Here is a 13,619-nt window from a genome sequence, read left to right as displayed (position 1 = left end):
TCCCTTCTGCTGTCAGCCCTCCATGACACTTGGAGCTATTCCTCAATCACCCCAACACCCTCTCCATCCAAACCAAACAAAAGGGATGGCATGGTGGTTTATTGGTTAGCACTGCTACCTCAACTCCAGGGACCTAGGTTTGATTCCAGCCTCAGGCGACTGCTTCCATGGAGTTTACACATTCTCCCTGTGTCTGTGCGTATTTCCACCAGGTGCTCTTCCTCCCCCAGTCTAAAGATGTGCAGGTTACAGAATTGGATCGGCCATGAGAAATGCAGAGCTACAAGGATAGGATAGGGAGGGTAGGTCAGGGTGGGATGCTCTTCAGAGGAGCGGTGTGGACTCAATGGGCCATATGGCCTGGTTCTATACTGTACGGATTCCAAGTAATATGTGTCCTTTTACCTCCTCCATTCCCAATGCACAGGATCCCAAGATGTATTCTCAATCAAACATTAACTTACTTCAATCTAGTCAACAGACTTGCTGCTCATGATGCTCATCATTATATTAGGGAGGCTGTTTGGTTAAACATCTCTCTTCAATCTCCAAGTGTGTACTGAGATACCAGCCTCACATCATATTCATTTTCCACCTAATTCCCACTCTGATCCCCCAGTCATCGGATTCCTACACTGTTCTAATAAAGTTCAGTGAAGTTTAATGACCAGCATTTTCATTTGAGAGAGGTACTTTATAGTTTTTTGAGTTCATCTTTTGTGCATGATCATAACTTCTTGAACTTGCATTTCCCATTTTTTCTCTTTGCCCCATAGGTAATAGGTCCTTCTGTTACCACTTAGTTTCTGCAGAGCAAGCTCATGTCAAATTACCATTTTATTTTGTATCACCACCTGTTCCTCACTTAATGGCTCCTGACATACACATTACCAGACAGGAGTTGTTTTTCAGCCTTAAAGTGCATTAAGGTAGATAAAGTCCCTGGGCCTGATCAAGTCCATCCTCGGACATTGTGGGAGGTGAGGGAAGAAATTACAGAGGCCCTTGCACAGATTTTTGCTTTTTTTTTTAGCTACTGCTGAAGTTCGGGAAGACTGGAGGGTGGCTAATGTTGTTCCATTGTTTAAGAAAGGTAGCAAAGACAAGCCAGGGAACTACAGGCCAGTGAGATTGATATCAGTGGTAGGCAAGCTGTTGGAGAGGATACTAACGGACAGCATCAACCAACATTTAGATAGTCAAGATCTGATTAGGGACTGTCAGCATGGATTTGTGTGCGGGAAGTCATGTCTGACAAATCTTTTAGAGTTTTTCAAACAGGTAATCAAGAGGATAGTTGAAGGTAGGGCAGTGGATGTTGTCTATGTGGACTTTAGGAAGGCCTTTGCATGGCAGACTGGTTTTGAAGCTTAGGTTTAATAGAATCCAGGGAGAGCGAGCTAATTGGATTCAAAATTGGCCCAATAGCAGGAAGCAGAGGATAATGGTTGAGGGTTGTTTCTCTGATTGGAGACGAGTGGTGACTAGTGGTGTGCCACAGGGGTCAGTATTGGGACCTTTGTTCTTTGTTATTTACATAAATGATCTGGATGTGAATGTACAAGGCATGATTAGCAAGTTTGTGGATGATACAAAATTAGGAGGTATTGTTGATAGCGAGGAAGGTTACAGAGGGATTACAGAGGGATCTCGATCAGACAGGGAAGTGGGCTGGGGATTGGCAAATGCAATTCAACACAGATAAGTGTGAGGTGTTGCACTTTAGAAAATCAAAGGTAGGACTTTTACAGTAAATGATAAGATCCTGAGGAGTGTTCTGGAACAGAGGGACCTAGGAGTACAAAATACATAGTTCACTGACAGTGACATCACAGGTAGACAGGGTGGTGAAAAACGCATTTACCATGCTGGCCGTCATCGGTTGAGGAATTGAGTTTAGGAATTAGAACTGAAAATGTGTTGCTGGAAAAGCGCAGCAGGTCAGGCAGCATCAAAGGAACAGGAGAATCGATGTTTCGGGCATAAGCCCTTCTTCAGCTCTGATCTCCAGCATCTGCAGTCCTATAGGAATTAGAATGTTGTAAAGTGATTGGTGAGGCCGCACCTGCAGTATTGTGTAGAGGTTTGGTCACCCTGTCATAGGAAAGACATAGTTAAACTGGAAAGAGTGCAAAGAAGATTTACGAGGATGTTGCAAGGACTAGTAGGCCTGAATTATAGGAACAGGTTGGCCAGGATAGGACTTTATTCCTAGGAACATAGGAGAATGAGGTGTGACCTTATTGAAGTGTATAAAATCACGAGGGGCATAGACAGGATGAATGCATATAGCCTTTTTTCCAGGGATGGGGAATTAAAAACTCAAGGATGTAGGTTTAAGGTGAGGGGGAAAGATTTAAGGAGGACCTGTGGGGCAACTTCTTCACACAGAGAATGGTGCGTATGTGGAATGGGCTGCCAGAGAAAGTAGTTGAGGCAGGTACAATAGCAACATTTATAAAACATTTGGATGGGTACATGGATATGGACCAAACATGGACAATTGGAACTAGCTGAGTGGGCATGATGGTCAAATTGGACCAGTTTGGGCGGAAGGGCCAGTTTCTATGCTGTATTATTCAATGACTTCCATACTACCACAGACCTTCCCTTTTATGCTTAGTTTCCTCTCCCTGCAGTTGTTTAAAACCTGTTACAGCTGTAACCTTTCTGACAGGTGTTAACTTGGGTTCTCACTCTAGAGATGCTGCCCAACTTCCTGAGCATTTCCTATTTCCATTATAGTTTGGAAGACACTTTTCTTTGACAACAATTCCACCACATTTCCATGGCAGATTACAAACAGGCCATAAAGGCCATATTTTATAATTGCTTTCTGTATCTTTGATTGCGGACTGAAATGGGAAGGAATGTTTTACAAAACCAAGAATTCATAGAATCCCTATACTGTAAAAGCAGGCTATTCAGCAATTGAGATCACACCGACCCTCCAAAGAGCATCCCACCCAGACACACCCCCATACCCTATCCCTGTAATCCACCTATCTTGCACATCCTGGATTCCATAGATAATATTTGAAGGATTATTGTACTTTCTGCAAGCAAGTAACTTGACCCACGTAAGCAGTATTGTTTACACAGCTAGTGTGAGCAGAAGGGGAAGGTTAGATTGCAGATGAGCTGGAGGCAGGAGGTGTGTGCGAATTAAACTTTGGTTGGCAACATGTAGCTGATTGGTCTGTGGACTAGTAAGTACAGAAACCTGGACCACACTTCCTACCAACCTTGGCCTGACAGGTATTTAAATTGGGGAATTCTGCATACTTGTAAAAATCTTTAACTTTTATGGCAACTCCAGGAATAGCAAGGCTTGATTTTCGGTGTAGTACTACACCAAGGCTTGATAAAACTTTTCGGGAAATCCCCAATTAATGAATCCTGAGAGTTATCTGAGATAGCCCTACGTCCTGGGTAAGGCATATAGACTACCTAGAAATAGCCCTCTTTATATCTATGTACAGTCACAAACCTCCTCCAGGACTTTGAACAGTCAGCATTGAAACTACAAGCCTTATTCTTGTTTTTACCCTGGTTTACCCTGGCTACCTTTTATAGTTCTGCTGAAAAGTTGTCAATCTGTTGCCCTCTCCAGGAGTTGCCAGAGTTGTGGAGTGTTTCCAACATTTTCCATTGTGAACATGTAAGGTATCTGGCCTTTGAGTACTGGGAGCAGTTGTCACATTGGTTATGAAGCACCATTATTTAGATCTTAAACGCAACCTTATAGGGCTCTGACTTTACCCGCCTTTATTTTTGTAATTCGCACTAATGCTACAACTGTACAAGATTCTGGAGCTCCGCCACTCTGGCCTCTTGTACATGGCAGATGTGTTTAACTCTATTGCTACAGTCTCAGCTGCTTTGGTTCTAAAATCTGCAGTTTCCTCCCTACAGCTCTCTGTGACTCTTTCTTCCTTTAATCGCCGTGTTGAAAGCAGCCTTAGGAGTAGCAAGGACTCAGAACATATCCCTCATCAAAAGCGACTCATCTGCACCATGACTGGTCAAGTTACCTAAGTTTTGAATGGTATATTTGCTAGACTTGCAGCCAGCAATGGGAGAACAAAGAAGCAGGAGAATCCTACTTCAGCTTGCCCTTACCAAGCTACCCAAGGCAATGCATTTGTCCACGATGACAATTGCAGGAGTGACCCAATATAGTACTTGTGAAGACAAAGTACTTTTTCCATCAGATGGTATATAGCACCATCACTGATTGATGGCTGCTCATGATAAGCAGAGTACCAACTGTACTCAACAAGCCCACGTTTGCATCTTACGGATCCCGCAATTGGGCAGAAATTGCTGAATAACTTTGAGTGCATTTGCTGGAAGTGACATAAGCAAAAAGGATGTCATTCGAGTCTTGTGCTTTTGTTTTGAGTTACCCAGAAGCATGAGAACAATTTTCCCTCAGTTGCTGGGAAGCTCTGTGAACATCAGTTTGCAGATAAAGCACAGCAGGTCAGGGAATATCCGCAGAGCAGAAAAATCAATGTTTCAGGCAAAAGCCCTTCATCAGGCTCCAGCACAAGTTAGAGCAGGCTCAAGCAGTAAGAAAAGCAATGAGGGGGGAATAGCAGCCAACTCCTGACCAGAATCCGGTCTTTTGGCTTATGATAAGTTCCTGCCCAAGCAATTAAAAATGTACACATTTATGTAAAGTCTGTACTTTAGCTATCATGTTGCTTCCATTCTCTTATGCAAAGGTAATAATACCAGGTGAAAAGTTATTTTCTTGTTTTGTAGGATGTGGACATCATTGGCAGGGTCAGCACTTGTTGCTCATCCCCAATTGCCCAGGTGAAGGTGGTGGTGAGTTGCCATCTTGGTCAAAGAACTCTTCAATGAAAACAGCCTCAATATTGAAGAGGTGGCCACTTTGCATGCTTCTCATTAGACTGTACTTACAAAGTCAGTCTATAAGATGGCACAGAATTCAGTCAGTTCTGGTGAACAGACAGCAGAGTATTCTGGATAGAAATCACTTCTTAAACCCCGGTCACTTATCAAATTAAACACTCCATTGGCTGATGAAACAATAGTTATAGTCATTAAATGTGTGTGCATTACCTTGCACTTCCTTCCAATATTCTTCAAGGAACCCACTACAGCATCTGACACCTGCCAGTTTTGCAGTCAGGAAACCTCAGCAGTCAGTCCTGTCGTGATGCTCAAACTATTTTTTCCAGAAAAATAGAATTAGACTGGACTCAAGGTACTTTATTGAACTTTTCCAATCTGCTGCAATTCATGTCCTTTGGTGTCTCTGATTGAACCGACTCCAGAACCACAGTCCCCTTCCAATTCTCTCACCTGAATTTGCAGCCTAAACTCTTATTAACTTAGTTAATACAAACTGATTCATAGCAACTCAGTTTCAACAAGATCCCGTTTTAAAACCTGACATGGTAATAAACCTAGCCAGTGATACCCACACATCTCATGAACAAAGAAAAACAACACTCAACATCACAACTTGAAACATTAATAGTCTTACTGAACGTCCAAGACACACACAGCAGACTGGTTATACAAAACCCCATTGTACTTCCTGAGTTGTCAGGTGTTTTAATACAACTTGAAATCCTGAAAATGCAGGCCTCTTCTCTTCCTTCTCGATACAATCCATTTTACACAATACAAAATGCAATATAAACAGCAAGCATGAGCAGACAAATGCAAGAAATGTAACCTGAAATAGATGAATAAAGCAATAGAAAGCACACAAACCTATACAAACTCTATACAGAAAGGCAAAGGAAACCACTAGGAAGAGGACAAGAAGCAAAGAAATGACAAAGAACAAGAAATTAGCACCTTGGCAGAAACCAAGTGCCAAGGGTCAGACAGTTTCCCAGAATTATAATGGCAGAGCTGAGGAGGGATTTCTTCTCTCAGAGGGGAGTGAATCAGTGGGATTCTTTACCACAGAGGCCTGAGAGGCTGGATTGTTAAGCACATTCATCGAGAAAGACAAATGTTTAATCAGTAAGGGAATCGGGGGCTACGGGGAATAGGGAGGGAAGTGCATTGAGGATTCTCAGGCCAGCCATGATCACACTGAATGAAGAAGCAGGCTTGATGAGCTCAATAACCTACTTCTGCTTCTGCCTGTGGTCCCGCGAGATTTATCACAGGGAAGGTTTCAGTTCATTAAGACCACAACTAGGCTCAAAAAAAATGAAAAGAACCTAGAAGCAAGAGTAGGCCATTTATCCGTTTGAGCCCATTCCATACAATCTTGGTTAATCTTCAATCTAACTCCACTTTGCCCCCTCAATCTTCATAATTTGAGTTAACAAAAATTCAAAGATTTCAGGTTTAAAATTACCAGACCAAGTTTTAACTGTCATTTGTGGTAGAATCCCAAACATCTTGGTTTGTAAAATGCGTCCTAATTTCAATCCATAAAGCCTGATTTTAACCTTTAGGCTTCTACCCCCAATTCTAAACTCCCCAACCAGCTCAAACAACCCTGTTAGTGACCCATAAGAGCTTGCAAATCAACTGTAAGTTTGAATACAATGACAGTTTTCATTTAATTCTTATTGTACGAAACACAAGTCCAAAAAATAGTAAAAATTCTAAATTACTTCCTAGAATTATTCACATGTGATGTGCCCCCCAGCACAGCAGGGTCTCCAGTCAAACTTGTTGATCTTCAATAGATTTTCTAGGTGGGCCCTATTGCCTGAAACTATACTGTGTATCCAAGGGAACTAAATGAGAACATAGTTGAAAATCAATGAAATTCTGCTAGTCACTCAAGGGAGTTAATAAATACTGGGCGACCCAAGGGATTGGAAACAAGCCAACATGGTACGGACAGCAAATCAAAAGCAGACCCATCCATCAGTAAGCAGCAAACTAAAATAATTAGTTAGCAATAAACTTGTGGAGAATCTGCAAGACAACTTTGTAGGTTGCAGCATGGTTTCAAAAGGGGTGGCTGTTTCTCACCAGTGACCTTGATCTTTTTTGAGCAATCAAAATTGAGTAGATGTTAGAAATCCCAAGATATAGTAGAGCTAGATTCCTAGAAAGCCTAGCGAAATTCCATTTTAAAAGGTACTTTTCAAGTTTTAGAAAAAGGTATGGGAAGTAAAATCTATAAATTAGTAAGGATTAGTGGACAGCTAATCCCGCTGGTAGTTCTGCTCTCACATCCACCTGTATTGTGCCATCCATTGCAGCTCTTCTGCCAACTCTCTGTGACATCTACCTTCCAAACATTCTGCTACCCTCCACTTTGCCCTCTAGAAAAGATTTCTGTAGCTTTTCAGCTCTGATCAAATGGACAAAATACTGACACTTTCGTTTCTCAATGTCACTTTTTAAAATGTTTTTTCTTCTCCATACAATCTTGAGTAGTTCTTTGTTTTCTTATAGTTTGTGCTTGGAATTTAAAAAAAAGATTTAGCATCTATATTTCAAAGGCTGTTAATGTCTTCCACAGATCTGTACCTATTGTCTAGATTTCTGAGGCAGACAGGAAAATGAATGGAATGCAATATCTTGGGCTACTGTTTATCCTCCACAAAAATATTCAATAAATGCAAAGTATGTTGGTCAGATTTGCAAAATGCATTCAATTTGACAGAGGAGTGAGTAGAACCCAATGATACAACTAACAATTTACAGAAACATGTGGTCAATGTTTTAAATAGATGAAACACAACACAAAAGCCACACTGAGGTAAAAAAAACACATTTAGTAAATGATGTTGAACTAGCTTGGTAAAAGCTGCAAGAAATCTGAAAATGATAGCAGACTCAGCACTAATCAAGCCCAGTCACTACAGAACAGCAATACTGAACAGATTGCTGAAGTACATTGTTAAAGCAGTGAAGTATAAGTCATGCTGAAACCATATGGTATTCTGGCTAGCCTGCACTTTAGATACTGCATTCAGTTCCAGTATTATGGTACTACAGAGTCCTCTAAACTCTGGACACAATGCAAAGCAGCATCATGAGATGGATTCAAGGTCTTGATTGAGGACAAATGAGCAGGGGAATATGTCGAGATGTTTTAGATATGAATGCATTAGAAAAGATTAACCTGAGCACCATTTTAGGTTAACCAACAGGTAGAAAACAAATGGAAACAAAAAAACTGAAGTTGCTGGAAAAGCTCAGCAGGGCTGGCAGCATCTGTGAGAAGAAATTAAAGTTAACGTTTCAGGTCCAGTGACCCTTCATCTCTTCGCAGATGCTGCCAGATCTGCTGAGCTTTTCCAGCAACTTCTAATTTGCCTATATCCAACTTGCCTTGCTCATTAAAAATTTTTAAAGTTTCACTGAGACTTCATTCTTTAAAAATCTAAAGAATACTAACATAGCTTTCTTAATCTGTTCTCACAAGACATCGCAGGGATTAATCTGGCGAACTTCTGTTGCTCTCCTTCTCTGGCAAGTATACCTTCCATCAGGAAAGGAGACTGAAACTACACACAAAACTCCAGGTGACGTCTCACCAAGGCTCCTTACAACTACAGAAAGGCATTTTTACTCCTGTACTTAAATCCCATTATGAAGACGACCAATATATTGTCTGCCTTCCCAAATGCTTGCTGCATTTGCTTTTAGTGACTCCAGGCCTCTTTCGACAACCACACTTCCCAAACTCTCAACATTTAAGAAATATTCTACCTTGGTTTTACCAAAGTAACCAATTTGACACTTATTCACCTTATAATCCATTCGCCATATCCTAGCCAATTCACTTAGCCTGTCCAAGTCCTCTTTGAGCCCCCTTGGACCATCCACTCGACTTAACATTTACATCCAGTTTGATACTATCAGCATATTTGGAAATATTACAGTTGGTCCCCACATCTAAATCACTTTCATGGATTGTGAACAGTTGTGGACCTAATACTGACCCTGGTGGTAATCTACTTCTGCCATCCGGTGACTGATCAGTTTATTCCTACTCTATTTTCTGCCTATTAACCAATTCTCCATTCAAACTGCTCAATTCCATATGTTCTAATTTTATCAAAAATCAGAGAATAGCAATCCCTTTTAATCAAAAGCCTTCAAAAAATCCAAAAACACCACATCCACTGATTCTCCCTTGGGTAAGCTGTATTTCAACTCTCTTCACAAGGAACAGTCCCAGCTTCTTCAATAATTCCACCGAACTGAAATGCCTCATTCCTGGAACCATTGTGAATTTTTACTCCACCATCTCTAATGCCTTCAGGTCATTCCTCTCACACCAGTACTTCTTGCTCACTGTCACCTGTCATCAGTTAAAAGGGAACAACTATGAAGAATAATGGTAAGGAGCTAAGCATGTAGGTAGGAGTGAAGAGAAGGTGGACTAAAAATCAGTTGTTGCATTTCATCACGTGGATCAGTGAAAGATGATCCTAAAAAGTAGGGTATAGAGCATTCATCCAAATAGATCTGATGCTTTGCAATTAACCGATCTTTCTCTTAGGCAATGACAAATGTCAGGAAAAAAATACTCAATTAATAGCTCCTAAAAAACAGATGAATTAGTCATTCTTCTTGTAGGAATTGCTAGTCAGAAAGCTACATCTCTCCCCTTCACCACCTCACTTCCTGATAGTCACATGATGCAATGATTAAAGGCTTGTTGACCAATCACAGCATTCATCTCTATCAATTAGACCACAACAGTCAGGAGGGCCTTTGTCGTGCAGTGATAATATCCCTAACCTCTGGACCAGCAGGTCCAACTTCTCACTTGCTCCAGAAGTGATTAAAAATATCTGCAAAAGAGCCAGACATAAGGCCAGGTAAGCTCCATTGGTGAAGAGTTTTGGGGAACAGGTTACCTGTTCCACCCAAATACACTACACTCATATTTATGTCTCAAATTACTTATGTATTGTACCTCAAAATGTTATTTTTGGAAGAAATGTACCTAATTTGCTTTTGAATTGATTAGTATTTTCCTGCTCCCACCGTCTCCCCAAGGAGCCTGTTCCATGGATTTACCATTTGCTCAGTGTAACTGTTGGCATCAATTAGGTAGTTACCATGCTCGCAAATGTGACTGTAGCCTCTGATTCTGTTGTTCTGGATGAAATGAAACAACTTATTATGGCACACAACAAAACAGATTCAAGCTAACACAAAAGGACACAAATGACGAGTTATGCAGATGTATATTTTTCCCGAAACACAGAGGTGTGCAGTAGATTATTAGAAAAGGGTAGTGAAGCAGGGAATATATTTCTAAAGAAAAGATTGTGGGTTATGACAAGGAGGTGAGATTAATACAAGAAAAAGATTATGAATGGATGGGCTTATTGAGGCAAATGGACAATTCTTATAAAGAAAACATCCTTGTTTGCTTTTGGTAATTCCAAGAGTCTTCAGTCTGAGCACAGCAACTGATAAGGATGAGTCCTCAGTATGAGAGAACGCCATAATCTCATTCTGATACTGATACATACCGATGCAGGACTATTGAAGAAGTTAACAGGAGTGTAATATGGACACTCTGCTGAGCTTGCTGAGTCACAATGCTGCAGGATGCCTCCAATTGTCAAATTCACACTGGTATACTTACTGCGCGTTTTAAAAAAAAACTTCCTACAGTATACTTTCAAAAACGGACTAATTAGTTGGCTATTTTCTTTACTTAAAAGAGGGCTTATCCTTGAGACACCACCTCAATTAGGTTAATGTGAGAAGGTTAATTTTTAGCTTTTGTATTTTGCAGTTGTCAAAAGCACACAAGGTTTTAATGTAAAGTCTGCACCTTTTACTTTTTTGATTGTGGGCTAAAACGGAAAACAGGCTGCTTTAAATCCAAGGATGCTGGACCAAGGAATAAAAACAAATTACTGGAACTCATTGTGAGTAGTGTTTATCTGTGGTCAGAATTTATTTATTTGTAACCTAGTTAATTCTTGGTTAAGTACAGAAATCTAATCAACTTCTGACATTAACCGGAGTTAGACAGAAAAATAGGGAAGCCTATGTACTTGGATTAGACGTTTAACTTTTGTGATGACCCAAGAGACAGTGCATCTTGAGGACCAGTGCACTTTCCTAAATGGTCATAACAAGAAACTGATTCAAGCCATTCAATTCAGGTTCAAGAACTTTTTATACAGATTGCATCAAAGTATGGTATCAGTGTTAAATAAAGTTTAGTTTTGATTATGTGGTCAAGATTAATCATCCTTGCAAATATCCCAGCTGAGAACAGGAAAGCTTAAAATAAAATAAACATTCAGAATCCCCATTAGATTTACTTGTCACAGACTTCGAGGACAGGTAACCTAGAATTTTGCATCTTGTGCCTTCTCCCATCTATTGGTGCCTAACCTTCCCAATACAACATAACTTCAAGATCTGGGCTTCAAATTTCTCCATGGTCTTACTTCACATTTGGTCTGATACCCTTTCTGGGCACCTCTTATTCTACACCCTCCCTGCCTCTACCTCTTTTAGACTCTGAATTATCTGTTTCATCCACAACCAACAGCATCACAGGAGCTTTTCCCAGGAGCTTCTGCTTGTTTGAAGACTATGCTCCATCCAACTGATCCTTGCCACCCACATTTCCCTTTTCTTAAAAAATTGTAATGTCAGCTGTAGTCTCTTCCCTAAATTGTGCTCCTATTAGGCATTCTGTGCAAATAAATATCATATTTTGTTCACATGCCTCTAAGACAGATACATGTATGTCAGAATTTGAAGGAATCGCATATGGTTAAAGTTCTTGTTTTCTTACATTGTGTAAGTGACTTGTGGGTTTGTAATGTAGCTGTAAACAATGAAATGGTTAAATTTATTAATTTTTCAACATCTTTTAGGGTTTAACGTGTCAGGACACAATTTAGCTGACTACGCTGTTTAGTTTCTGCTGAAAGTGCAGGATGCAAGCCTGCTGACTACGTTTTGTCTTCACATTGTAAAATGAGATAGCTAAAATAGACACAAGATAAATAAAGGGAATAATAGGTTAAAACGGTAAACAAGTTGGCATCTGATGTTTGCTAGGAGATGTTGGTGGTGGGAGGAGAAGAATTTCATTTACAGCAAACTCTTCAAAGTATAATGAAGCATCAGGAGTATTGTACTTAGACTAGAGGCCTATAAACTTCTTGTGCTTACAATTTGTGGAGTGAGGATTGCAAGCATTACTTAACGTTATGACTGTGTAGCTCAGTTTGCCGCCTGCTCAACTTTGAGTTACCAAGTCCCTTCAAGTACAAAAATCAATACGGACTCTCCAGTGCAATACTGAGTGAGTGCTGCAGTGTTGGAGATGTCGTTCTTCTGATGAGACATTAAACTGACGCTCCATTTTGCTTCTCAGGTGAATGTAAAAGATCCCACAGTACCATGCTGAAGAAAAGCAGGATAGTTGTACCCCTGTCCTGGGGATATCATTTGTGACATGGCCATTGAGATGTTCCTGGAACTGGGACAGACCCTGACTGAAGGTTTGGGAAAGATGGGAACAAACTTGGAAGACAACATGTTGAAGGACTTCAGAAGGGAAAGGAAGGTTGGAGGTGGGATGGTAATTTATAAGGATGCTGGAATAAAAGCTTGATTTTCTAATGACAGCAGATTTAAAGGAGAGACAGACACAGAATCTGAGATACTGTGTGTCTACTTGTATCAAAGATGCAACAATAAATGGATTTCATTGCGACCGTATTTGATGCGAGATTTGAACAGTTTCACACACTGTTTACAAATTAACAAGTCAGTCGTTATTTTGTTGTGGTTCCATGGGAATCACGTGCTCTGCCAGAAGTAAATGAGCTATAACCTGCCCTGGTGGATTCCGATCAAGAAATTAATGAAACCTGTTCGAGTATTTCTTTATCCAGATGCGATTGCGTAATGGATTTAAAATAGACTTATCTAACATCATGTCATGAACCAAAACTTGGCCACTTGCCTGGGTTGTCAAACAGCTTTGCTTCGACCTACATGCAAGATTGCAGTTGGAAACTGCTAAAGAATATGTATTTATTTAGATGGTTCTGAAATCAGAATTCCTTTAATCTTAAACTTTGATTTATAGTTGTACAATTTTTCACTCTGCATATTATGCATTTAAGGTGAGGTTTGACAAAAACTAGGCAGCATGGTGGCTCACAGCGCCAGGGTCCCAGCTTTGATGCCACCCTCAGGGTAACTGTCTGTATGGAGGCTACACATTCTCCCCATATCTACTTGGGTTTCCTCTGGGTGCTCCAGTGTACTCCCATGGTGCAAAGATGTGCAGGTTAGGTAGATTGTTGGTGCTAAATTACCTCTCGTGTCCAAGGATATGCAGGCTCAGTGGGTTAACTGTGGGAAATGCAGGGTTACAGGGATAGGGTAGGGTCTGGATGAGATACTCTTTGGAGGATCAGTGCAGACTCAGTGGGCTGAATGCTCTGTTTCCACACTGTAGGGAATCTCCGATTCCTTGAAAAACGCAAAGATGTTCAAGGGTGTAATTTACTCTTGAAGACCTACAGAAAACTGGGGTTGGGATTTATTAAATAAAATGCTAACTGAGTGTACCTGCCACTAATGGTTAAGGCAAATACCTTTTGCAGATACATAGACACAAATGCAATGAATTTTTTTTTGTCTCACCA

General features: G+C 40.6%; 1 protein-coding gene and 1 long non-coding RNA gene across 5 annotated transcripts in view; one reads left to right on the top strand and one right to left on the bottom strand.

Annotated features, from left to right (window-relative positions):
• The window catches only part of cabin1 (calcineurin binding protein 1), a 487,520-nt gene that overhangs the window by 93,355 nt on the left and 380,546 nt on the right, over positions 1-13,619 (bottom strand). The window lies entirely within an intron of this gene.
• On the top strand, positions 9,668-12,456 carry LOC122562857. Its single transcript, XR_006315427.1, has 3 exons — positions 9,668-9,794; positions 10,727-10,862; positions 12,335-12,456. It is a non-coding gene; the product is annotated as an uncharacterized LOC122562857 (long non-coding RNA).

This window comes from Chiloscyllium plagiosum, chromosome 25, assembly GCF_004010195.1.
Source record: "Chiloscyllium plagiosum isolate BGI_BamShark_2017 chromosome 25, ASM401019v2, whole genome shotgun sequence".
NCBI lineage: Eukaryota > Metazoa > Chordata > Chondrichthyes > Orectolobiformes > Hemiscylliidae > Chiloscyllium > Chiloscyllium plagiosum.
Note: the sequence above shows the minus strand (reverse complement) of the source record. Positions and strands in the feature narration are given on the sequence as shown.